At 45.5% G+C, this 26,428-nt stretch overlaps 1 protein-coding gene and 1 pseudogene across 1 annotated transcript in view; one reads left to right on the top strand and one right to left on the bottom strand.

The window, feature by feature from the left end:
• Positions 1-26,428, top strand: part of CARS2 (cysteinyl-tRNA synthetase 2, mitochondrial) — a 442,315-nt gene that overhangs the window by 357,434 nt on the left and 58,453 nt on the right. The window lies entirely within an intron of this gene.
• LOC146805028 (dynamin-1-like protein pseudogene) lies at positions 23,241-26,423 on the bottom strand (annotated as a pseudogene).

Genomic DNA, 26,428 nt, shown 5'->3' with positions numbered 1-26,428 from the left:
GGAAGGTTGTAGGCCCATATTTGTATATTTTTGAGTCTTGTAATAAACGGTTTCAAAAAAAAAAAAAAGAATACTTATTAGAACATTTTTACAATGATGAAAACCTGCAGTATTTAATACTAATTAAGTAAATCTAGCTCACAGTTTAGTATACAAAAATCATAAAATGCATTGCTGTTTATATGAGAACAGTGGCACATTGACAGTGCTCTGATGTTTTTCCACAGTTAAAAAAAAATCTCATTCGACTAGAGGCCAAGGATAATACTTCAAAGCAGAGATTGGTTGAAATCTGGGGCACAGTGAAATTGTTCACTGTCATAAAATATTTCTCATCCCTAGACAGAATATGCTTGCACTGTTAGTTATGATATTTATTTAGATTCTCTAAAGTGTATCTTAAGAAAAAGTATTTCTGTCGAAAATATTAAAATTAAGTTTACTCCCCAAAGCTGGAAAAATAAGCCACTACAAAACTAAGCCAAGGAATGTTATTGTCTTAATCAAGACTTCTCGAACCTTTGGCAATAATCTTTGGTGAATTGTCTTTGGTCTACAAAAACAGTAAAAAACTAATAAAATAAATGGAAATCTGCGAGCAGTGTCTGTGTGGTGTAATGTTATCGCATGTTCTTATTGTAAGATGAGCATGACTGAGGAACCCATAGAACAAGATGAAGAAACCGATTCTCTGCAAGTTTCAGAGGTTTCAAGGATTCATTGCCCCTCACTCTACAACCATATGTATCAATGGCCAAGGTGTTCATAAAAAAGCAATGGAAGACTGCAAGAAGTATAAAACTCGTGTGCTGAGATTGCTGTGAGGCCGCTAAAATGCCTCACAGAAAAAACTCTCTTAATATGTTACCACTGGAACGCTCCTATTTCCAGAGTTCAAGAAAACTCTTAATTGTTGATTGCTATTCTTTTGCTTCTGCCATATTTAACCCTTCTGCCCCTGCATTTTGTATACCTATGGGCAGTGCTTTAAATGGGAAATTAGAAGTGCCAGTACTCACTAATTAGACTGGGTAGGTATTTAGGGGCGTGTCTGGGGGCGTGTCTGGGGCATGTCTGTGAGCCAGGAATTTACATAATAGCCACATACGTAAGCTTTAACGCAAATGCTCTAATTGTCATGTAAAGCACTTAAATGCCCATGGGCCAAATTTGCGCAAGATCAACCTGCCTCCTTACATAAGAGATATGGCAAGCATCAGCTTCTATGTCACACGTGCAGAGCCTAATTTTTGGCAGTTTGATATTGCGCAAATTTGGGCCATGGGCATTTACTATTTGCATACAATCAGAACATCTGCATTAAAGCTTACTTTTTTAAGACCCCTGGTTAAGGGAGTTGTCCAGAACCACAGGATGATGAGCGGACGTCAGGATTCGACCCTGGTTCTTCAGTTCCACTCTCCGCAACTAGAGTCATATTTCAGGGGGGGGCTAATTCTTTCAGCAATAGGCAGCAGAGATGCAGGGGCTCTAAGAAGGGGTGAGAAACAACAAAGCCTCGTTAAAACGCAATTGGTCTTTTAAAGACCTGTGAAGTACTCGGGTGCAGCTGTTGCCAGCCAGAGCAGCACCTCAACACGCACCATCTGTTGAACGTACCCATACTTCAGAGCCTGAGCCCTGCTGCTTCATGGAGTACCGGCACTTTCTTTGCCCGAAAATAAGTTCCGGTACTCAGGGGGAGAAAACTGAGAAGTACCGGTACTCAGTACCGGTGAGTACCAGCTCATTTAAAGCACTGCCTATGGGTCAGAGCTGTCCACAAATGTTAATGAGCTTAAGCATGTGGATTTGTTCAGACGAACACGTATCCTGGATGATAATTGCCTTTTTTTCCTATAACACAAGCCATTTTTAGGTTTTACCCGCACAGCGCATGCACAAGCGATTGTATTTTTTAAAAGAAAATCTTCAAAAGGGCTTAGAGCCCACCCATTACTTACCATTGGCTGGCTCCCATGTCACATTTTACTTACCATTGGCTGGCTCCCACTTGGGTCTCATTTCCTTGCTTCCTGTGGTTAGCTCTCTTTCCTTATCATTGACTGGCTACCACATGAGCCTTGTTTCCTCGCACCCTATTGGTCCGCAACTCCTCCTGTCCTCAGCTTCCTCCTAGTCTTCGGATTCTTTGATTCTTCGTCCATTCTTTGGAGCTTGGACTAAGTACAGCTTCCGGTAGCCAGTGTCTTTTCACTGGCCAGCAGGTACTCTTTTTTTCATTTAGTTTTGCATATGCACCGAGAGTGTCTGCAGTCTCTAGTGGTGGATCATTGCTGTCAGTAATAGTAAACAGGCCTCATACAGCTCTATTTGAAATCCTAATTGCATAGCATGAGAAACTTGCTGTGAATTTTAAATTGCTTCGTGTCCTTTTTACAAGTTCAACATCTTTTAATTTAGAAAAACTGTACAACCATTTTTTTTTAAAACTCTTTTTATTATAAAGACTTCGACAACAAGGCATAGTTTCACAGTATCACAACATAGGTAATGGCAAACACAAGGATTCATCAATACATAATATGTTTTTGCAGTTGGAATTACGGGGAAGGAGAGAGATCCAAACCATTCAGTCGGGGGGGGGGGGGGTGGTACATATTTCACCTCGGTATAGATTCCAGGGGGGTCCAGATCTTGGACCATTTCCGGGGGCAACCCCTCGCAGTGTAAACAGATTTTTCAAGTTGCATGCACCAATCAAGGTCCTTTTTCCAGTCCGCGATTTTGGGTGCATGTGAGGCCCCCCAGTGCTGTGCAATATTCCTTTTGGCTATCATGCATGCGAGTGTGACCCATTGTATGGCGTAGGTGTTGAGGTCTGTGGGTTCCCAGATATTAAGGAGGCATCTGGGAGCTTCTGGCCGGAGTTCAACCTCTAGGACTTCACTCATGATTGAATGTATCTTATGCCAGTACTCCTGAATTGGTCCACAGTGCCATATGATGTGTATGAAAATACCTGGCTGGGAGCACCCCCGTCTGCAAGACCCATCCGTGTGTCCCCCCATGTGCACCAGTTGAGGCCCTGTTATATATATTCTGTGCAAGATTTTGAGTTGCACCAGGCGAAGCCGCGCTGATAGTGCGACTGTTTTAGGGGATGAGATCGCTGTCTGCCACACTTCGTCGTCTAATTCGATACCGTCCTCCGTCCATTTCTCCCGCAGTAGAGTCAGGGGATCACGCATGTTGTTAATTAGTTTTCTGTACGTCAGGGATATGGCCCGCTCAGGCAGGTGCCCATCAAGAAGCCTATCCTCCAGGGGGGGAGCTATCCGGTAAGGAGGCGTCTCTTGGCAGTGCGGTTCGTAGTGCATGTCGGACCTGAAGATATCTGAATAACTCAGAGTCAGCAAGTGAGTACTGAGTCTGAAGTGCTCTAAACGGTTTTATTCCCTCCGCCTCCCGAAGATCTCCAATAGTAGAAATACCGATCAAGTCCCACTTATCAAACCCCTTTGAGTTGCCCAGGTATCCTAGCTTTTGTGAGTCCCAAAGCGGGGTAGCAAGTGTTAGTCTGTTGGCCCAGCCCAGTGACTGTGTCGCAGCGTGCCATATCTTAATTGTGTGCTTGGTGGGCCCTGTTAGTGGGAACTTGCGAGGTGTGCAGTACAGTGCCCGTTAGGAAGGATCCAGCGGTCCATACGGAATCCCGGGGCGTCAGGGGGGCCATAGGTGCCATGATTTATAGCTATAAGTTTAGCAGCCCAACTGTACAACCATTTTAGGACAGCTGGCTCCGTGCCACCTTCCTTGCTGAAACATTCTCCACCTGCTTTGTTATAGAAATAGCGCGCAGAGCACTGGGCGGCAGCCCCCTCCATCCCTTCCCATCCCCCCGGCGGCCCTACCTGGGCGGTCATAGCCTGCTTTCTAAATTTCCAAAAGCGTTACAACAAACAATTGATGGACGGAATGCTGACAATGCAGACATTCTCCCCCAGTCAAGAGATCTGGGTTAAATCCATTGTTCTTTTGCCCACTACACCACCCCAGTTTAGACATGGCCATATGCAAATCAGTCTTGACCCTGTGCCTCATGGGAACAGTCCAGCCCGAACTGCCAAGCCATGTCTTCCCTGGACCGGAATCAAGCATCCTAGGACCGGTTTCTGGCTATCAGCCGTCATCAGCCAGGATAGCTTGACTCCAGTGGCGTAGTGAGCACGGGTCCCACGTCTGGGAATACCCATCCCACTTAGGACGAAAAGCGTTACAACAAACAATTGATGGACGGAATGCTGACAATGCAGACATTCTCCCCCAGTCAAGAGATCTGGGTTAAATCCATCGTTCTTTTGCCCACTACACCACCCAAGTTTAGACATGGCCATATGATGGATTTAGGCCCAGATCTCTGTACTGGGGTGAATGTATGACATTGTTCTGCATTCTGTCCATCAATTGTTGTTTTTGCATTTGTCACCCCGAGTGGAAAGGGTATGCCCAGACGTGGGTCCCTTGCTCTCCATGCCACTGGAAATCAAGCAAGCCTGGCTGAAGACGGCTGAAATGCCAGAAACCGGTCCTAGGATGCTTGTTTCCAGTCCAGGGAGGACCTGGCTTGGCAGTTCGGGCTGGACTGTTCCCATGAGGCACAGGGTCAAGACTGATTTGCATATGGCTGGGTTTAAACTGGAATGGCATGGTGAGCAAAAAAACGATGGATTTAGGCCCAGATCTCTGTACTGGGGTGAATGTATGACATTGTTCTGCATTCTGTCCATCAATTGTTGTTTTTGCATTTGTCACCCCGAGTGGAAAGGGTATGCCCAGACGTGGGTCCCTTGCTCTCCATGCCACTGGAAATCAAGCAAGCCTGGCTGAAGACGGCTGAAATGCCAGAAACCGGTCCTAGGATGCTTGTTTCCAGTCCAGGGAGAACCTGGCTTGGCAGTTCGGGCTGGACTGTTCCCATGAGGCACAGGGTCAAGACTGATTTGCATATGGCTGGGTTTAAACTGGAATGGCATGGTGAGCAAAAAAACGATGGATTTAGGCCCAGATATCTGTACTGGGGTGAATGTATGACATTGTTCTGCATTCTGTCCATCAATTGTTGTTTTTGCATTCTAAATTTCCAAGACCGTGATATGATCCTTAGAGAGGCCAGACAATAGAGATCATAAAGTACGAAGCCTCCACCACCATGATCTTTCTGGATTATTCCAGGCAAGTGCAGGAACAATGGAGGACCTACGAAGCAAAAACGTAAAGCTCTGTGCCTTGCAGTCGAAGTATATGCTACTGTTTACGGCAAAGATGGAAGTGCTCTATCAGGATAAGGCCTGGCAGTGGTTAGAGGAACGACCTTTGCTGCGGACTGCGCGAAGGGCACCCGAGAGACTGCTCTCGGCGGGGTCTGGGGTCCCGCCCCAAAGTCTTGAATACCGTAAAGAGGAGGAGGCCCTGCAGCAAGGGGCCTGGGGAGGAGAGGCACACTGCAGCTGAGAGATACTCCTTCCAGAGGTGAGGCTTCTTCAGATTCGGATGTGGGAATCCGCATTTGTTGTGCAGAATCCAGCTGCACGATGACGGAACAGCAGACGTACAGCATGAGCTGGATTGGAGACAGGGCCAGTGCACAGATGGAAACTTAGTGGATCCTGAAACTCTGGGAATGGCGACTCATCAAATCATTGAGACAATTGAAATTTCTGGGAGGGCTCCCAGAGGCGGAGCGTTCGGCGACTGAAGATGACTCTTTATCAGGTGTTTTTCATTCCTGCACTGTGCATCCCTCTATGTTTGAAGGTGTGGGGGAGATTTAGGGGATTTACACCCTTAGTTGCTATTTTGGGTTGATTGTTTGGTTTGGAAGGGTAGGGTGGGCTACAGACCTCTCAGGCCTAGCCTGCGTAGTGGTTGTCTCTTTGACGTGTGGTTTTATGCTTGCGGGGGTGGTGGGGTGTGGAGGGGGTAGAGTGAGTAGGCTTTAGTTAGGTGTTCTTAATATGTGATTGTTTAACAGATCTTGAGAAAGGGATACGGATGCGGGTACAGATCAGCCATATAGACAGGCCTCTGCTACGGTTTGGCAATGTAGTAATGACACAAGTTAGCGTTTCAGAGGCCTCTTGGCAGTCCATATCGACCTGGAATGTCAATTGGCTAGGCAACAAATTTCAGAGGCTTGGTCGCAAGGTTTAGTAGGTGCCTGAAACCCAAATTGTTTCCTCCAGGAGACCCACTTGCTGGGGACTCTGTGACACTTCCTGGGTTGAGGAGCTTAAACTACCTTGGCACATGCTGGGTTCACCTCGGTTTCTCGGGGGTGGCCATACTGATAAGGAAGAATCCACTTTTCTGGGTGCTGAGGACCTAGATAGATCAAAACGGAACGTATGCTGATGTTCAGGGACTGTGGGGTAGGACGGAAGTCACCCTCATAATTTTTTATGTACCCCTCCCTACCTCGGCTGCAACAGCCAACATTGGAAAAAGTAGTGGCCATACTCTACATATTATATGGGGAGGGGGGGCTTCAACGATGCCATGGCCTCTGAGTTGGACCGCACAGGTCCAAATATGGGTACCATTCGAGAAACGCCACTGGCTCTCTTCACGGCCATGCTGGATCTCACAGACCTTTAGTGCCATCACCACACAAAGGTCAGTGTTACTTATACTTTTCTGGGACGTACATGGTCTTCTCGAGGTTAGATTATGCTTTTGCCAAGGATGGAGATGTTGGTAGGATTGCAAAGGCTGACTACTTGGCGAGGGGTCTGTCACTCACCTCTTGCCTTGGGGGGTAGGCCTAGATCATCGGGTGTGGGCTGGAAGTTGAATGCCTGGGACTTGAGAGAGGTGGAAGTGTCAAGAGAGCTATCGGTAGATACTAAGTTATACTTTAATGAACACAAGGGGTCGATGGACTCAGCCATAGTTCTCTGGGAGGCATACAAAGAGTTCCTTTGAGTCACTGCACAAAATGTAGTTTTGCGAAAGAGGAGGAGGGCAACGAGGGACCTAGAGGATATTGAACATAAACTGACACACTTACGCACTTGGAGAGGACTCCTGGGGCTCTGACAGACCCACAGATTCTTAGGAGAATTGCGGTGCTGCGTACAGAGTATCGCAATCTGGCACAAAAGGTGGCTGCGAGTCGTATGCTGGCCACACAGTGCAGCCTCTATGAAACTGGGAATAAAGCAGGCTAGCTAATGGCATGATTGAGTAAAAGAGTGGCAGAGGCCCGCTGGGTGAGGTGTATTTTAAATTGTTATGGAGAGTTGTGTACAACTGATAGGGGTATAGCAGAAGAGTTTGCAAGGTATTTCGAGTCCTTCTATAAGGTGGGTCCACTGTCGGACGCCCAGCAGAATGGAGTGTACATTGATGCAATTGTCACCCCTGCGCTCTTGGTAGAGGGTTGAGTGACCCTTGATAAGGATATCACACTCACAGAGAAACAGGCAGCCATTGTGAAGTAAAGAACGGGAACAACCCCCACAATCCCCCGCCTTGGGCCTATTGGCATTCCGGCTATTTAAAAGATACACCAGGATCCTTTGGCCTTATCTCCTAAAGTTGTTCCTTGAGACTCGGAACGTGGGAGCACTGCCATCCGACCTGCAACATGCCACGATCGTGGTGATCCATAAGAAAGGCAAGCTGTGAGTCGTATCACCTAATTTCGCTGTTAAATGTCGAGACCAAAAAACTGGCCACTAGAGTCCTTAAGGTTAGTTCCTTTAATACATAGGGATCAGCAAGGCTTCATGCCAGGTAGATCCACCACAATTAATTTACATAGGCTTCACAATTGGATGGCTGAGGTCCATCCCAGGTGAAACCCTCGTGTGGTTCTCTCCCTGGATGCTAAAAAGGCTTGTGATAGCAAACACTGGCCCTTCCTGTACCAAACGTTGAAGAAATTTGGCTTTGGCCCTAAATTTATAGAACGGATAACACTGCTATACCAGGCACCTACAGCAGTAGTGCTGGTCAATGGTAGCCTCTGTTCTGAGTTTCAAGTGGAGAGAGAGACCAGACAAGGTTGTCCGTTGGCCCCACTCCTTCACCATAGAGCCCTTAGCCTTTCTGGTCCGCAGCCACCCTAAAATCCAGGGGTCCAGAGTATCTGAGCCCACCACAGAAGAAGAAAAGATTTCACTTTACACAAATTATATCCTTTTATACATAACTCAACTGGCTACAACAATCCTAGTTGTTTTTTAGGTCTTCGAGGTGTATAAACTGAGATAAATCTGTACTGTGATATAGGTTTGATGCCCTTGACCTGTCTATCCTGCCCGGGAGTCTACAAACAGACACAGAGGGGCTTCAATATTTTGGTATGTATAGGACACCCCGCCAGGAGAGGTGCCTTGACAGAAATCTGGGGCAGGTGGTGGCAACCTTTTGTGGGGAAGCAAAGCGCTGGTGTGCGGTTCCTTTGACAATTCTGGGCAAAGCAGCCATATTTAAGATGATCACTTTGCCAAAACTTCTATGTGTCCTCCAGATCACTTACTGAGGAATCCCAGATGAACTGTTCACTAGAATTGATTGGGAGATCCGAAAGTTGATATGGAATAACAGGCACCCTAAGATAGCACTCAGGACTCTGCAACGTAACTTGTACAATGGTGGTATAGCTCTCCCTGATATGCGAGCTTAGTATTGGGCTTCTCATTTAGTTGGTATAAATGAGTGGCTGTTTGCATCTCGGAGCCATCCCACATATAGCTTAGTTTTTGACATGGCCCTATCTACACTACCTCTGGGGGGGAGGTATTGGACAACTGTTACTGGCAACTTAGGTGGCTTTGGTGGCCTAGATCAAAGCCACTAGATGGATTGGGTGGATGAACAAAGTAACCTGGGAAACACCACTTTGAGTGTAAGCGATGTTCAGATAGCTGAGGAAACTCAGGGACTTTGGAGTCTGGGATATGATAGGAATTTTTAGGTCTCGCCTGACCCAGCGCATGCGCTGGTCTGGCGAGACTTTTTGAGAGGGCTCCAAAAAGTGCTACCAGGCCAGCCTAGAGCCACAGTGCATGTGCGCGGGCGCCGCGCTTTTCCGCGATTACTTTCGCGGCCGCAGGGCCGCTTTGATGTTTGATCGCGATCACTTTCGCGGTCGCACGGCTGCTTGACATAGCCAACATGTCTCGCTTTTGGGACCTTATAAGTATTTAGTTATGCAACTGTTGCATGGCTAAACACTTATAAGGTCCCAAAGGCGAGACCTATTGGCTATGCCAATGCTTGTTGTAATTTGGGACTGGTGGTGGCGAAAAGGGGCGTGGCCAGACACTGGGGTGCCCTGGAGATCCCGACCCTACAGGAGTGGAGGACGGGGATGGAAATTTAAATGGCGGTCGAGAAGGTCACTTACAAGAGCAGAGCTGTTCACGCAAATGTTTTAAGATCTGGGGGAACTGGATAAAATGTTACGCCCTGGACCTGGAGGATGGAGACACCACGAGTCATGTTTATGCCGAGGTGTCATTTGTATTTATACAACCTATGAACTGCCGCTTTGACATCTATGTGTTTGCTGATGCCGTGCCACTGAACTCCTCCTATGGTTGCATTATTGTTGTGGGTGCGAGTTTGCGCTCCTTATTGTTGGTTGCATTAAAAAAAATAAGTTTAAAAAAAAGATATAGATCAATTGCTCCCCCTGCTGTAAAGAATACCTCACTACCACCGACGACATCAGAACCCTGATCGACAACGGGGAAACAGCGGCCCTCATCCTCCTGGACCTCTCTGCAGCATTCGACACCGTCTGCCACCGAACTCTAGTGAAGCGCCTCAGCAACATCGGAATTCGAGAAAAAGCGCTGGAATGGATCATCTCGTTCCTCACCGGAAGAACCCAGAGAGTCCGCCTCCCTCCGTTCAGATCCGAGGCCACCGAAGTCATCTGTGGCGTACCACAAGGATCCTCACTCAGCCCAACCCTCTTCAACGTCTACATGAGCCCCCTCGCAGCCATCGCTCGCCAGCACAACCTCAACATCATCTCCTACGCCGACGACACCCAGCTCATCCTCTCCCTCACCAGCGACCCCACCACCGCCAGAGCCAACCTACACGAAGGGATGAAAAACGTCGCCGACTGGATGAGGAACAGCCGCCTTAAACTGAACTCGGACAAGACGGAAGTCCTCATCCTGGGATCATCACCCTCCGCCTGGGACGACTCCTGGTGGCCCCCGGCCCTGGGCACCGCACCCAAACCGACGGACCACGCACGCAACCTGGGCTTCATCCTGGACTCCTCCCTGACAATGACCAGACAAGTCAACGCCGTCTCATCCTCGTGCTACAACACCCTGCGCATGCTCCGCAAGATCTTCAGATGGATCCCCACGGAAACCAGGAAGACCGTCACCCAGGCACTCGTCACCAGCCGACTGGACTACGGGAACACCCTCTACGCCGGAACCACAGCGAAACTCCAAAAAAGACTCCAACGCATCCAGAACGCCTCTGCCCGACTCATCCTCGACATCCCCCGACACAGCCACATCACCGGACACCTGAGAGACCTGCACTGGCTCCCCGTCAGCAAGAGAATCACGTTCAGACTCCTCACCCACGCACACAAGGCTCTCCACGACCTGGGCCCCAAGTACCTCAACGACCGCATGACCTTCTACACGCCCACCCGCCAGCTAAGATCGACCAGCCACGCACTCGCCACCGTACCACGCATCCGCAGAGCCACCGCCGGAGGAAGATCCTTCTCCTACCTGGCAGCCAAGACATGGAACTCCCTCCCCACCCACCTTCGGCGAACCCAAGACCATCTCGCCTTCAGGAAGCAGCTCAAGACCTGGCTGTTCGAGCAGTAACTTTCCCCTCCCCCAGCGCCTTGAGACCCTCCCGGGTGAGTAGTGCGCTATACAAATGACGCGATTGATTGATTGACTACTCTGCATGAAACACGGAGAGATTGGCCTCTTTATAAGCACAACAGACAACATGCATTGGCAAAGCCAATAGATTTCGCCTATGTAAATTCTACTGGCTTTGTCAGTGTTTTTTACATGTCGCACAGCAGTTGAGCTTCTGTGTACAATCTTAATAGTGACTGATGGGGTCAGTATAGACATCGCAAACATCTCATGATTTTGCCTGAGAACTCGGCTGTTCAAAACATCTGAACTCCCTGGGGAAAACTGCGGGGGAGATTGAGCAATTACTGAGGGATTCAGACCCTGTCAGTATTGGAAAAGGTACCAACTCTCTCCTATTATGCCTCTTGCAGTGTTTTTAGCTATGCATTGTGGCTGCTATGCAGCATGACTATAAGAATTAAAAAAATATGTTATCTTCTGCCCTTGGTAGTCATCGATGATTCTGTGCTTTCCGGGGCATAAGCAGTCAAAGGTTTTTCTCCAATATAATGTGAGTTTTAAGGAAGAGGAACAACTCTTTGCCAGCACCTGTTCTTGCAACCCACAAGGGTTTGTAGTGTGCACACTGCAGTTCATAATTCAAGGGGGTAGGATATAGCCTTAAGGCTAGAGCGGTCGACCTCGAAGCTAGGGAACTGGGTTCTAGTCTCGGCAACGACGCTCAACATCCTGTGATTTTGGGCACATCACGTAATCTCCCTGTGCCTAACAAGATTGAATGTGTCTATCTGTAACGAAACTGGTGCTCATGTAAAGCCTCCTGATACCCGATTGCTCGGGTCTAGTTCACGCTATACAAAACTCTAGAAAAAATCAAATAAAAAGTCCCCATACGGTTATTATCATGCATTGGCAGATGGTATAGATAAAGCTAAAAATACATTGTGAATGTTACAGTGTACTATGAGCTTATAGAGAAGGAGCACAGGCACACACACACGTGGGGTTTCAATAAATGAGGCTGTTGCAGTGGGCTGTTTCACAGAGAAATTAATCAGAGCGATGCAGTGGCGGCTGGTTATAACGGGCGAAAGGGGCGTTGCCCTACCAAGCATCCGAGAGGAAAGAGAGAATGAACGTACAACACGAAGCAGCTTTAAATAAAGTGCTCTCTGCTTCGTGCTAACACAGATTCTTTCTGTTGCCTCTTAATGAAGAGCTGAGGAGCGAGACAATTCAGAAGTCCTCGTGCGGATGTGCTAGGCTGCTAGCTGGGGCGATGGCTATCGCTTGCCCTTGAGGCACACACACGAGGAGAGTGATGTCAGCATGGTAGGAGTGGCCAGTAGAAGCGGTAATGGTTAACTTGTATATGGGGCGCTTATGCTGTGGCCCAGGCGTTTTCAGCAGAGCGCCATTGAAATAAATGGTAAGGGGCAGGGCTGGCCTACATCGAGGAAGTGAAGTGGGTGGCAACAACTGAAGGACTCCCTTCATGTTTGTACTGCTGTTTAAGCCTCCTGATTGGATGTTGGAGGCTGGGGGAGTGGGCTGGCTGTGGAAGATTTTGTCTAGGCAGCTCCGATTTCATTTCGGGGTCGGGATAATAGTCAGAATGCAGCAGGTGTGCGTGCGTCGTGTATTGTGTTGTTGGCGCCTTGGCGGTTTATTATCCAGGAGGGACACCGACCAGACGAGATGGGACTTAACCAGGCGGCACAAGCTTTTGAGGTAAGTGAACAAGTATAATTTAATGTGGAACATAATCTACTGTCTTCCGGTCGAGTGTTCATTGTGCTTTTTTTGTGTCAGCTTTATTCGGAACGAGATCACCAGTCAAATGCGAGCAAGGGTACAGTCAGTAGAAGACGAGGCCTGGGACTATTTCTTAAATTCGTAAGGATAGCAGACTGAAGACTATTTAGAATTAGAACAGCGGTAGGATTTTGTTGGGCAAGTGCACCAGTGTTAATTACGGCAGTGCCTTGTTAGCGTTTCACTTACTGTTTGCTAGCCGCAGCCGCAGAATAAGCTGCAATCTGTCTGTGGGCACGTGTGCAACATATTGAAGAATTATTAATAGCCTGTGGGTATTAACAAGCAATGCAATCTGGCAGGGATACAGTTTATGCCCTTGCATGCGCAGTTACTACGCTGTGCCTTCAGATGAAAATGCAAATTCTCGGAGATTGAGATGTATTTTACCGAGATTATTATAAGCACTGCACTCTGATTAATGGCGTCCAATATCTATCTGCAGTACAGGTCGAGACCACCCTCCACCCCTCTCCCTATCAGAGCGCTTGACTAATGTGGCAACAGAAGGCTCAGTGAAAGCCCACCCAGTGTTACATGGGTGGGTATAAATATTGTTAAACGAGGCCCGTTATGTTACAGGCTGATGGAAACTTAATGCTGAAGCCATCAGAAGTGCCCCTGAGAAACACGACCACACAACAGGTCTAGAATACACAAAAGCCAAAAAAGTACTTTTGCATTTAATGAGGAGAAGGTAGTGCAATGTTTTATAGGTGAATACGCGTGCGAATGTCGCACTACCAACACAGGAAAGGCAAGCCCTCATTCTAACGTTTAGTGGTGCTTTCCTGCATAGCATCTGCCAAGTAACCTGTAGCTGATTGGTTGATCTAGTAGGGTTTCAGTGTAATGCTCTTTGGGTTCGTTTCTGCATTCAGTTCACATTGGTGGTGAAGGCGGTTCAGTAAGTACACTAAGCTGTATATGCCCTCGCACAACATTTTTCGCCTCACCACTTTCAAAATCCACCAGCCGCCCCTGGAGAGATGAACTCTAGCATTGCCGCAACATGGGTAAGTGGCTCTCTTAGCTCAGGTTACAGTTTGCAAATGCTGTCTGAGATAATCCTACCATGCTGGTTCCCATGAATATTGCCATGAAGCTTCCCACTAAAACACCCTCTAACCTCATCCTATGGGGGAAAAAAACAGCTTTCAGAGCGGATGAAAACATGTTTTAAAAAAGCATTGGCAAAGCTAATAGGTCTCGCTTGTTAGACGTATTGACTTTGTCACATTTTTGGTCATGCTGTACAGCGTCACTGCTGCTATGCAGCATGGCTATTCAGGAAAAAAAGCAAGATGATATAGCTACCTCTTCATTGTGTAGGTGCGTGCATGCTTTAACACACATTCGCGTGTACAGAATGACAAGGGCTTTTTTTCCCCTTTTTATTTACCAATCCAGGATGGCACACAGGCAAGAGACAGCAACTCTAGTGTGGGCGGGAGGAGAGAAGCACTTATGCGAGAAAGAGCAACGTGGAGGGGGAAGAGAAAGCACACAAGGGAGATAGCTGAAAAACACATGCACTGTCATTGACTGATTGAACAAAAAGTTCCCTAAAAACGAGCAGTGGAAGCATAGAACCCGCCAGTTATAAAGATGGTAAAGAGGTTTGTTCCACGGAAGGGTCAAACATAAGATTGACAAGCTAGAACACGAAAACTCATCAAATAAGAAGCAGGCAAATGAGAGTGACAGTAAAGCCAACTAACTGTAAGCAAAGGGCGGAATGCAAGCCTCTCTGTTATTGGCAAGCCCACAATATGTCTTGTGTAACCGGACAGCTGTGCTGTGTCTGAAGATTCGGTTCCTCAGTCTGGGACTAATGAATTAGTCAGTGGACTAATGCATACATAGCAAAGATTCTGTGTGGCTCCAGGATCGCAGACACGAATCCCAGTGGATCTACTCAGCCTTTCATCTTCTTGAGATCGAGTTGAATTGGGTAAAAATACACATTTGTAACTCAGCATCAAAATGCCCATGGGTGAATGTGTACTTTGCAAATAAACATCTGGGGCCAGATTTACGACCATTGGATTTAGCGCCTCGCAATTTGCAACAAATTGCGAGGCGCTAAATCCAATGTACAACAGTGTGTTTAACACTGTTTGCGATTCCCAATGGGGTCGCAAATTGCGAGGCTCATGAATATTAATGAGCCATTCGCAATTTGCAAGCTCATTGGGAATGACCGGCCCTCCCAGGGATGGTGTCCTGCTGGGCTCAGCAGACCACCATGTCTGGGACTGCTTTTAAATAAAGCAGTTTTTTTTAATGCATTTCAAAACAATAAATAATGAAACGTTTTCGTTTCATTTTATAAGGGCAGGTTGTGGTCCCTGGGACCACTGCCTGCCCTTAAAATTTTTTTTTTAGAGCCTGTCACAAAGGGGAAGGGGTGGGGACCCCTTCCCATTTGCGACTCCATTACCACCCTCTTGAAGAGGGTGGTAATTTGCGAGTGTTTAGCGACCGCAATCGCGGTCGCAAAACATTCGTACATGGGTTAGAGAGTCGCTATTTGAAAGGGAAAGCCCCTTCTAAATAGCGAGTCTCTAAACACTTTTTTGCGAGTCGCAATTCATTTGCGACTTGCAAAATTGTGTTAGTACATGGCCATTCCAATTTTAGCATGCGTAAACGGGTCCCTAACCCGCTTGCGCATGCTAAAATTGGTCGTACATCTGGCCCTTGATGCTTTATACATGACACATTAAAACGCTTTCAAGTGACTGCAAAATTTGTACAGTTCCATACATTTTTGCTGATGCACAAAATTGTAGGAGGCGCACGCATGGCAGTCAACACACATTGTAGATTTTTCCAAATTAGCTTCTGTGAATTGTCTACGCAGCAAAAGGCATATCATTGTTTAGACTGTTTTCTCCCCGGGGAAACATTCTCCAAGATGGAGTAACCCCTTCCACTACATCGTCATGAAAATATCAGTGTGTACCCTTTTCTTTTGCTCCCTGAAAAGACCCTCCAGCTAATATCAAGAGTGCATTTGCAGACAGTTCCAAGGTAGGGAACTACGTACACACAGTTTGTGAATGTCAACACACTTCCCATCTTGTGGGTGGTCTCTTATTTTTGCATGGTTGATTCGCCTTGAAATCTCCACTTCCTTGCCTCTACACTTGTGATGGTGGATTATTCGCCTAACTGATGGATTTTCCACATTTAGAAGTCAGAGCGGAAACCAGTGCTGTGTGTTTGTGAATATGTTTTTCGTTGCTTTCCCTCTGTGCAGCCACAAGATGGCAGTCTTGTCCTCAGTCAGTTCATGGTGAACGGGGGCCGGGGAGCGGCACATAATGTTAATTTACACCGAGATCACCGTTCCTGCTGGGCCGGTTCATTCATCCACGCTGCATTGCCTAATTGCAACGACTTTTCATTTAAAGGATTTAAAATACTGAAAAACTCAAAAGTCTGAATGTGCTGTAACTTCTGTGGAATGACACTATTCACACATTAAGTGTAAGTTTCTTATCTTATTGTTTTATTTAGGTGTGTAGTTTATAGCGTACAGAAAACGGACTTAATTATCAATGACGTTACACGACGCAGCATATGTTTCCAATGATCTGATATTCGGGTATTTTAGGACGTGTTGGAACAGGAACGATTTTATTCCATCATGTGTCCCCCAGATTCGCAGGCAATGGAAATACATGTGTGTATTCACCGGTAGCGCCTGTAAGACAACGCAGTCGGTTAACGACTCGCTACTGGGATCTGCGTGTGAGCTGTAGGTTATGGATTTAGAATTTTGGGCAAGCTGGAGTCAGCTTTTAGCCTCCTCGATGGGTGAAATGGGAATCAGTTTCACTAATGTAACTATAATTTGCATGAAGGTCTCCTATCCAAAGTGCTTTGCACGAACTAACGGGCAAGGTTATATTGCAAACATTACTTTTTCTAAATAGCCACACTAGACTATTTTTGTGAAGCAAGTGAGGTTACTTAAAACTTTCAGACTTGTGTAGGGAAACGTCTGATCATCTGTTATTGTACCCTGATGGTTATGGGAGAGGGTGGGTTGTACTAATCTCCGGTACAGTGGGTGGACTTGGGACAAGTGGCCGCGTTGCCCACCCCAGCACTGTATGTACAGGGCAGAGCTGATGCTGTGTTGCCGTGGTCGAAGTGCATTAAAATAAGTATGGAAACTCTGATGCTGCGTGTGATGCAGGCGGGGTCAGTAAGCGTGGGGGTGGGTCAAAGGTGTGGCAAAAAAAACAACATGTTTGTAATTGTTTGGGGTCTTTCACCATCAGGTAGATACATATAAAATAACGCACAGCTTAAATGACATTTTTTTTTCAAAAATGTTACTCAGTGGGAAATACACTATAGTACATTATGAAACTTATATTAGTGAATGCAGTGGTCTGTGTGTAACCAGAGAGCCACAGAATCAAATCTTGGTTGATGCGGTGGAGAATAGTGACTTGTGTATTTTTAGTGCTGCGATGTCCCAGCCTGTGACAGAAAGCACTGTGAATATCTAAGTCATTATCTTAACCTTGTATCACACAAAGTATAGGATAACTGCTACAGAATGCACAAAAAGGTTTAAGTTAAAATAGTGCTTTCAAAATATAGATTTTAGTAATGCCCAGACTGTACGTAATGCATTTTTTTGTACATATATGTCCCTTCAACACCTCGTCTTGGATAGTAAGCACTAAATAAATACAGTATCAATTAAAAGCACGCACTTCGCAGTTCAGCTGTTAACTCTGCACTACCGCTCAAAAAGAACAAATATTTGTCATCACAAAGCTTCGAGTGATTCGATCAATTAAAGCCAGAACCAGGTCCTAAGCGTCCTTTACATTTTCAGATGAACCAGTTTGCAGATTAACTTGTTGTGCACATTTGCATTTCTTTCAGGCATGCAGGCACCCTGGCAGGAAGGCTTGTTTAGCTGTCTGCCTGGCTCCGGTTTCACAGCACAGGAGACTCATTGAATTTCTCTCCATCTTAAGCATTTAAATTATCGGAATTACCATCCCAGGATGGTTTTCTTTTCACAAAAAGTAGGTAAAGGGTTTATCATAAATCAAAAAAGTATAGGCACATCGTGCCTCTCTTTGACCGCTGTGTGTTGGATATCTGATGCATGTTTATTACAGCAGATGGTGGCATCTATATCAGCAGCTGATCGCTTCAAACCCTTCCAGTGCAGATAAGCTACTAGGAAAGCGCTTCCAAGCGCCAGTAACCGGAGCACACATGTCAGGTTGAAGGAAATAAGTAGCTGTGAAAGTGCGAGCAGTGGAAGAACACAAGTACTTGGGCCATGCTCTAGTGGAGGAACAAACATATGAAGATGATGTGAAGCCGGTACATGCTGAAACCAGTGATGAGCGATGGGGGGGAGGGGCGGGGGGGGGGACTTTTCCTGGCTTTTATTATGGCATCAAAAATTAACATTGCGTGAATAGCACTTGGCATGACCATGCTCACTGATACACAGCTATTATCGAACATGCCCAGGCTCTCAATAACTATCAAGAATATTTTTGGTCATGTAATGGTTGTTGGAAATTTTTCAGGGTGACCCCAAACCTTTTGCCTTCCTCCTCCGCTTTTGTTGGCCCAGGAACTCTGAGCACTTTACCACTGCTAACCACTGCTAAAGTGCATGTTTTTCTGCCCTAAACATCATTGGTTCACACCTGTTTGGTATATTTAGTTTACTTGTATGTCCCTTGTAAAGTGGTATACCATATGCCCAGGGCCTGTAATCTAAATACTACTAGTAGGCCTGCTGCACTGATTGTGCCACCTACCTAAGTAGCCTTTCAAACCTGTCTCACGCCTGTCACTACAGTGCCGGTGTGTGCAGTTTACTGCCAGTTCGACTTGTCATTTAAAACTAGTTGCCAAGCTTGAAATTCTGCTCTTATTACACCTAAGTCACCCCTAAGTTAGACCCTAGGTAGCCCTGAGGGCAGGGTGCTCTGTAAGTAAAAGGTAGGACATGTACTTTTATTTTTTGCATGTCCTGGTAGTGACAAACCGCAAAGCTTATTTTTTACTACTGTGAGGCCTACTCCGCTCATAGGCTAGCATTGGGAATTCCTTTAAACACTTTTAAGCTGTAATTCCTGATTAGGAAGGAGTAGCAAAAGGATGTTTCGTGTCTTTGGAATGGAAAATGACAAATCCTCTTTAGTGGTAAATATAGATTTTACATTACTATTTTAGAAATGCCACATTATCAGAAAGTGGGCATTTCTCTGCTCTAAACCTTGCTTGTGTCTCCAATACACGTCTGGGCTGGGTGACAGCTACACTTTGCGCATTCCTTCTAGATAGCCACAAACACAAAAAGAGGTGGATGTGACAGTGGACTCATCTGCATTCTGATAGCCTTCCTGAGCAGGAGAGGGGACAGGTGGCTCACACCTATATCTGAATAGGCTGTGTCCTTTCCTCACACATAGAGCTGACTATACCCCACAGATAGCCTGGTATACTGGGCTGGGTTGAAAGGAATTCTTGTGCATTTTAGAGAGTTCCTTTGAAGTCACTCCCTACATCAAAGGCACTTTTGGATACAAGTGCTAGGGCTCTGACCCTGCTAAATTAGTACACTACCATACGGAAGAACTCTGATGGAGTAAAGACTACTGTGCAATAAGGATTGCCACTTTGCTGTGACTGACTGATCTGAGGAACTGCTTCTCTGCCTTGCTGAGCTACTCTGCTGATCTCTGCCTTACTGAGGACAAGGACTGGACCAATCTCACTTGAACCCAGAGTCACTCAGAGGGCTTGCTCGCTTGCCTCCTGTTTTCTAAAGTCCCAGGGGCACAAAAGACTTCTTGCAATCCTGCTGGTGCTACTGGACTCTGCCATCTGTGAGTCCTACCCTTGTCCGAGGTGCCCCCCCTCCAGTCTTAGGCCTCAGAAGTGGGTTCTGAAACTGATTTCTGCAAAAACCCGAAGCATCACCTCAACAGTGTGAGAAATTCTGCTGCATCGTACTTCGACGCAGAGGCTGCTCAACGATATCAGATCCACAGCCTACTCAGCTCTACGACTACGCATTGCGTTCACTTCAACTAAGCTTGACAACAACGTGAGACCCCCTTTGCGTGGCTCGACGATGATGCATTAGGCTCTTAACGTTAAAAAAAGCTCCTTTTCTTTTTCTTTAAATTTTTGAGTAAAAAAATTATCGCAATACCTATATCACAGGTTTATAAGAAATATACTCTAATCAAAGGCAATATCCAAAATACATAGTTAACATTCATATAGAAGGGGAAAAAGGTATATGTAGACTCATAAAAAAGAACAAACAAAACAAGTAAATAGGCAGACCATCTATATGAACTCATTTTGGCACATCGAAAATCATAACATCTCAGTTGTCATACCAGCCCTAACCTTTTGTTGACTTTAATTTAGTTCCCAATTGAAACCAGCCCACATGTTTTCCAGTTGTTTAATTGGTGAAGGGCCTCTAGCTTTTGCTATTGCTAGTTCCAACTCATATATTTGATAAATGGTAGCTCACCACTCTGCTGTTTTCGGGGGCAGATGGGAAACCCCTGACCTAGCTATATACAGCCGGGCAGAAAACATTATTATTGATATCAATAGTCTTAACCCAAAATTATATTCCATTTTACACCCCGACATAACCTTCCTAGTTGTCAGCCGGAGATCAAAGCCAAAACACAATGTTGCTAATTGAGTCACACCTGTCCTAGATTCCTGAAAGAACAGGGCAACTGACAATCATATGTGTAAATATGTGATGCATGACAGCCACACTTAGGACATTGATCTTATCTGAACCGTAATTCCTACACTATTTTAAAATCCGTTCCAGTGTATAATAAAGCATGCAAGTGTTCTTAAACTGTTGCAATTTTATACTCATGGAGTGAACAGAACAGTCAACAATCTCTAAAGCACTCTGAATTTCTTCTGCTGAGATCTCAGAGGTGAGCATCCTACTCCACTTAGAAGCAAGTCGTGAGCTATTGACTGTGCTAAGTTGGCAGAACTTCTGATATATTACACTTATTGAGGCTTTTCCAGGTGCCCTGTATAAGTATGACAAGCCATCCGACACTTCAAATCGATTGGGTCCTTATAGCCCCGTAGAAAGTAGTGCCACAACTGTAAGTATTCTTTTTTTAAAGTGATGAGGAAGGTCATTTGAGGCCTGAAGCCCAGTGAAATAGCAAAAACCGTTCTGGTCATACAACTGCCCTACGGACTTCATCCCTAGTCTTGCCCATGCTTTGCACATTGAGTTTTAAAGTTTTTCAGGGAATGCAGGATTATCCCATAATGGCGTATCGCCATGTATCACTGCTAAAGAGTGCTTAGAGAAGATATCCCTGGTAATTTTACATTTTACACAATTGTAGTAATTAGGATCTGTTAACCTATAAAACAATCAGACCCTAAAGCAAGCTGGTATCTCAAAATAGAGAAGTCTGGTTCTGCCCCAGTTAGCAAATTATGTAAGTGGCTAGCAAATGCTCCCCAAAAATACAACTTGAAACCAGGCAACTGAAACCCCCCTTGCCAATGTCAAAATACGAATTGCCCGTCTGTTACCCCAGATAAAACTACCAATGGCACCTTCCAGACACTCAAAAAAAAGAATCCAGGGCTCTTGACGGGAATTGCCCAAAGTAGGGACAAACATTTTTGCAAAATGTTCATTTTAATAATATTGCAGCAGCCTATAATACTGATCGGAATCAGATTCCAGAGACAAAACTTAGTGGTTACTGAAAGCATAAAGGGTTCGTAATTCAGTCGGAAGATATTACCAACCTGACTGCTCAACTTTACTTCTAAATATGTAACTGTGGCGTTAATCCTGAGATAGAATCGTCTGAATCATAGTTAAGCAAGACGTGTTTGGCTAAATTTAGTTTATAGCCAGAAAAGACTCCGAAAGTATTAGCCTCAGTACTCACTGTTTTGGCAGTGGATTCTGAGCCCTGACTGATCTGACTCCATTTCTGTAATACTTCCAGAAACCGGCTCAGCAGACACATCAGGTATTCCAGGGTCCAGGGATTTTAGTTTGTTGCAGTAAGCAAGGAGTTGCCATAGGCTCTGCAACATCGTTACCTTCCTTTGTCACGATACAGGAATGGCCACTGTGGATGAATCACCTCCCCCCCCACCCTGGTTTGGGCTGCAGCCATGAGGATGTCAGCAACATTTATTTTTTACCTAGAGCAAGCTGCTTCTTGCTGCATGCCCGAAGCAGAACAGTCACTGTACTGGATTTCAGCAGTTTTAGAATTGTGCGGCCAACCTGGGAGATAAATCCACTTTCAGGCTGTAGTTGAGAGCTGGCCCCATCTTCCAAACCCTCTCCTGAGGCTGAAACCGGGTCATTCGTTTTTGCTGCGGTTCGAGCTCGCCGTCCTCCACGGAGTGCGCTTGTCCTCGGTGGCACCATGCTGCCTGCATCAGCTGTCGAGCTGCAGACGGGATTGTTGGGAATTGCCGACTGACGGGCCCGCTAGAGAAGCGCTGGAAGACCACGCAGCCCCCAGTCGCAGAGCAGGAACATAGGTGTCTCCATCTGTTCCATGACTCGCAAAACTACTCGGGTGGATGAGAACCGCCATGTTGATTGTGCAGCTATGTGGCGTAGGGGCGGTCAGGAAGCACTCAGGGAGAGAGTGCTCTCAGCTTCGGCGTTAACCCACCATCTTATTTATCCCTCCCTGATGTCGACAAAAGGTCCTTCCAAGGTATTTATTCAGCTGGACCTGTCTGGCTCCTGTAGCCGGCTTGCCCTCCATCGCGGTCTGCCTGAACTTTGAATTTGCACTGGACTCTCGCGACCTCAAGTAACCATTTGACCGCTAGTGACTTCTAAGAACTGTTTTCACATTTAGTCTTTGAAAATTCATATCTAGACTTCTACTTATTGTATTGCTGTTGTTTGGTGTTGTGTTACTCCAATAAATATTCTCTATTTTTCTAAACCTGTGTGGAGTCGTTTTGTGGTTTTGCCATTGAGTTACTGTAATTTAAGTGTTGCAGAAATACTTTACACAATGTCGCTTAAGTTGAGCCTGACTGTTGTTGTTTAAAAATGCAAATAAAAAGAATTAAAAAAAAAAAAAAAAAAAAGTTGAGCCTGACTGCTCTATGCCAGGCTATCTGAGGGTAAGCACAGGTTAATTTAGGGTGTGTATCTGATTTAACCTGACTAGAGTGGTGGTCCCTACTTGAACAGGGTGCAAACCTCTGCCAACTAGAGCCTCCATTTCTAACAATGGTTATCAGGGTTTTAGTTAGCCACAACAGGAAACTGATTGCCATGAAGAACACCTGAAGGTATATAATGTGGATGCATTAGGGCTTTTTTACCTAAGCGCAGCATAGCATTCAGAAAGACCTTTGTGTGAGCAGATTACCACAGTACACAGCTAAGAGTTTATAAATAAAATTCTATCAAATGTGCATAGAATGGCACTTTGTGCCTTAATTAACACATTTTCAAGTCGTAAATGTCTCCTTTCCGTACTAGAAGACATGCAGTTTTCTCCTTCACAGTTGGGTTTCTCGAATTTCAGGTATAATTTGACTGGCTCTTTGCAGAGCCTTCAGCATGTTAGCTTCCTCCTTCCTACGCTGAGCCATGTCCTCAGATTCAGTTAAGAAATCTTTGAGTAACAAAGATTTGTACACCTCACAGTCAAGTTAACTATACAGAGTATCCTTCACATGGTTGACAAGAAAATGAATAACAACCTTCAGAATACTGTCTTGAATGTGGTTTCTGACAATAAGGAAGTAAGATTTAATTAACTGATCAATCACTTCCTCGTCTCGTTGCTCATGGGCAGCGAGTTTACATGCAACATGAACAGGCACATCCAATAGATTTACAACATGACTTCTCTGTGGCTAGCAAGAACCAGAGGGATCTTTGGCTTTTCCTCAGTGTCTTCTCCTTTTGATGCTTTCAACATTCCTCACCAGTTATCCGTTCCTGAATCTTGAGTCTGGTCAAAGTCAAAATCCGTTATTTGTAAGAAATACATTCTTATAGGAATATAACATAGGCTCCACTTAACATGCATAATTATAAGCATCATAAAAAAAGACAATTTAATTAAACCATCTATACTTGACATCAACCTTGAGTAAAAAGACATACAACATAACATTATCAATTTTCTTAGGATATCATAGAAACCTAAGACATATAATTCATATAGGGGAGAAAAATCATTATAAAGAGTAGGGTGCAAAGTCATACTAAACACGGATCAACTCGTACCAATTACAACATTGGAATGTTGGGAGCTCCATTGAAAACAATGGAGTGCTCTGGGCATCTAATGGCCGGTAGAAGTTCGGAGCTTCAACAGTCCAATGTTGTCCTTCACAGCTGTAGCTGTGAACAAAGGCCTCATGTGAGGCCTTTGTTTTATTTGTTAGAACATTCTTTCTTCTAGTGGCGAAATCTTCTAATTGCCTTAGAGCACTCCATAGCTGGGCTATACCAGCATTAAAGTCCCACTTCCTTGTTAACGCTGCAGCAGGCCTTTAATGGCTAATATGGTCTATAAGGCTATATTAGAACATTGGAATGTGGAGCACTCCATTGGATACAGTGGAGTGGCCCATGCTTCTACGTGCCGGTAAAAGCACGCAGAGCAATATTCCGCATTGTTTTTGTTCACAGCTGTTGCTGTGAATAAAGGCCTCTTGGAGCCCGAGGTCATTTAAACCCCCTCGGGCTCCGAGAGACCTTTGTTTTATTTGTTTGAACATTCTGCGCTCTAGTGGCAGAATGTTCTAATAGCCTTTTAGCTCTTCGTAGCTGGGTTATACCGGCCATTAAAGTCTTGCTCCCTTGTTAAAGGCCCGAGCCGAACGCTGGAGCGTGCCTTTAATGGCTGGTTTAGCCCACTACGGCAGGCTATAAGGCTATATTAAAAAGATTTAAGATATCATATTAAGCCAGAATATATAGATCATTTGAGGAAAGAAAACATTATAAAGTGCAAGGTGCATAGCCATACTTTCCTGGAAGGGTAAAGTATATAACTCTAGGCCAGCAACTTATTTTACCAACTAGGGCAATATAAAGTGCAACATACCACCCAACCACATTTTCACTTGCCTAATAACTGCATTTATGGAGATTGGCTGTAGCCTGGGGCATGCGTCTAATTTTACCAATCAACATTATAAAGTGCAGCGTGCGAGACAACTATCCTAACCCCAGGCCTCCCCTTCATGCAGCCTCCTAACATATTTGGTCTAAATCTTGAGTCACATCCCCTGTACCACCTCCAGAAGCAGCCTTATCCCAAAGAACGGCCAGCAGCGAAGTCTCTAGATTACCTGCTACGCCTCTGCTCCTCAATATTGTTGTTTATTAAGAAACAGGCATCAGCAAAATCTGGGTGTTTGCTATTTATGTAGTTCAGCTCAATTGTCACCAAATTGTTGACCATTTCATTTGTTACCAGTAATCTTTTCCGTAGAAGACAGGTTACTACTTCAACAATGGCATCATGCAATTTGGGAAACCTCAGAAGTTCCTGGGTGCTGTAATTGCCGCAGTGCTGTATAATCCTCTGCATCTCCTCATGTACTAACTCCACACAGCATAAACTGGGCTCCCCCAGACATTGTACTTCACCAGAAGCTCAAATGAAATTTCAGGCACAAGCAAGGCTGGTCGAGGACCTGCGGCATTTCTGATAGCAGCAAGGACATCGATAGTCATAGGTTCACCCAAAGAGTCGACAGCCTCCAGTGTTCGGCCAAAGGTCTCATGGAAAAAGTAGATTTGAGCTCCCCCACATAGCTCTGAAGTTTCAATATATTTTGCAGTCCCTTCAATTGTGTTGCAGTATTCAAATTTGGTGATAAGCTGCAGTAAGGGTGCACTCAGATCTTCTAATCGCTCCCCGTAGCTATTCAGCAGAGACTGGTATAGAGCTGCTAAACATTTAGTCTAATCACAGATATGATGCATTAATAACATGCTAAGGATCCTAGCACAATACTTGGTTCCATTGTGAGTTGCTAGTGAGGGATATTTATTTTGAAGAAAAGCACATTTATCCCGGATGGAGTCAGATACACTTTTCTCATTGTTGATGTTTAGCTGGCTCCTGTTCACTACTCCTATGATACCAAGTTTGACTGAAGTGACCCTGCCCATAAGCACATCCAGTGCATCTCTACTGGCATCCATGAGGTCGAGCTTGTTGATGACAGCTAGGGTTCTTCGGCCATCTGGTTCTACCTCTCTAGCAATTTTAAGGGCTTCAGATGTGGCCATGTCCGTGTTGGCAGCTGTGCATGCGAGAATGACAGCGTCTGAATTACTAATGAACCGAAATATGTGCCCCCTGATTGAAGTTCAATGTCCTCAGGCTGGTCACCAACAGGAGCCTTTGTCAGGCCAGGTAGATCCACAGAGGTCAAGTTGACAACATTTGGAGAGAAAACCTTGAGGTGAATAAGTTAAGAGCTGATGCCCTTGTTATTTCCCAATATCCTCTCTGTTTCACATTTGATTTCTTGCCTGATTTCATCAAAATCAGTGTAGAACTTGTTTTTGGTGTGTAGGAATTTACCCCATTCTTCATCTTCCACCCCATTATAATCTCTGACCGGTTTCCGTCGATCTTCTGGAAAGACATGCACCAACTGCAGGATTAACAAAGTGCAGGATGTCTTCAACACAGTGAGGGCTGATGTCATCCAGC

This window comes from Triturus cristatus, chromosome 8, assembly GCF_964204655.1.
Source record: "Triturus cristatus chromosome 8, aTriCri1.1, whole genome shotgun sequence".
In the NCBI taxonomy this organism is placed as follows: domain Eukaryota; kingdom Metazoa; phylum Chordata; class Amphibia; order Caudata; family Salamandridae; genus Triturus; species Triturus cristatus.
Note: the sequence above shows the minus strand (reverse complement) of the source record. Positions and strands in the feature narration are given on the sequence as shown.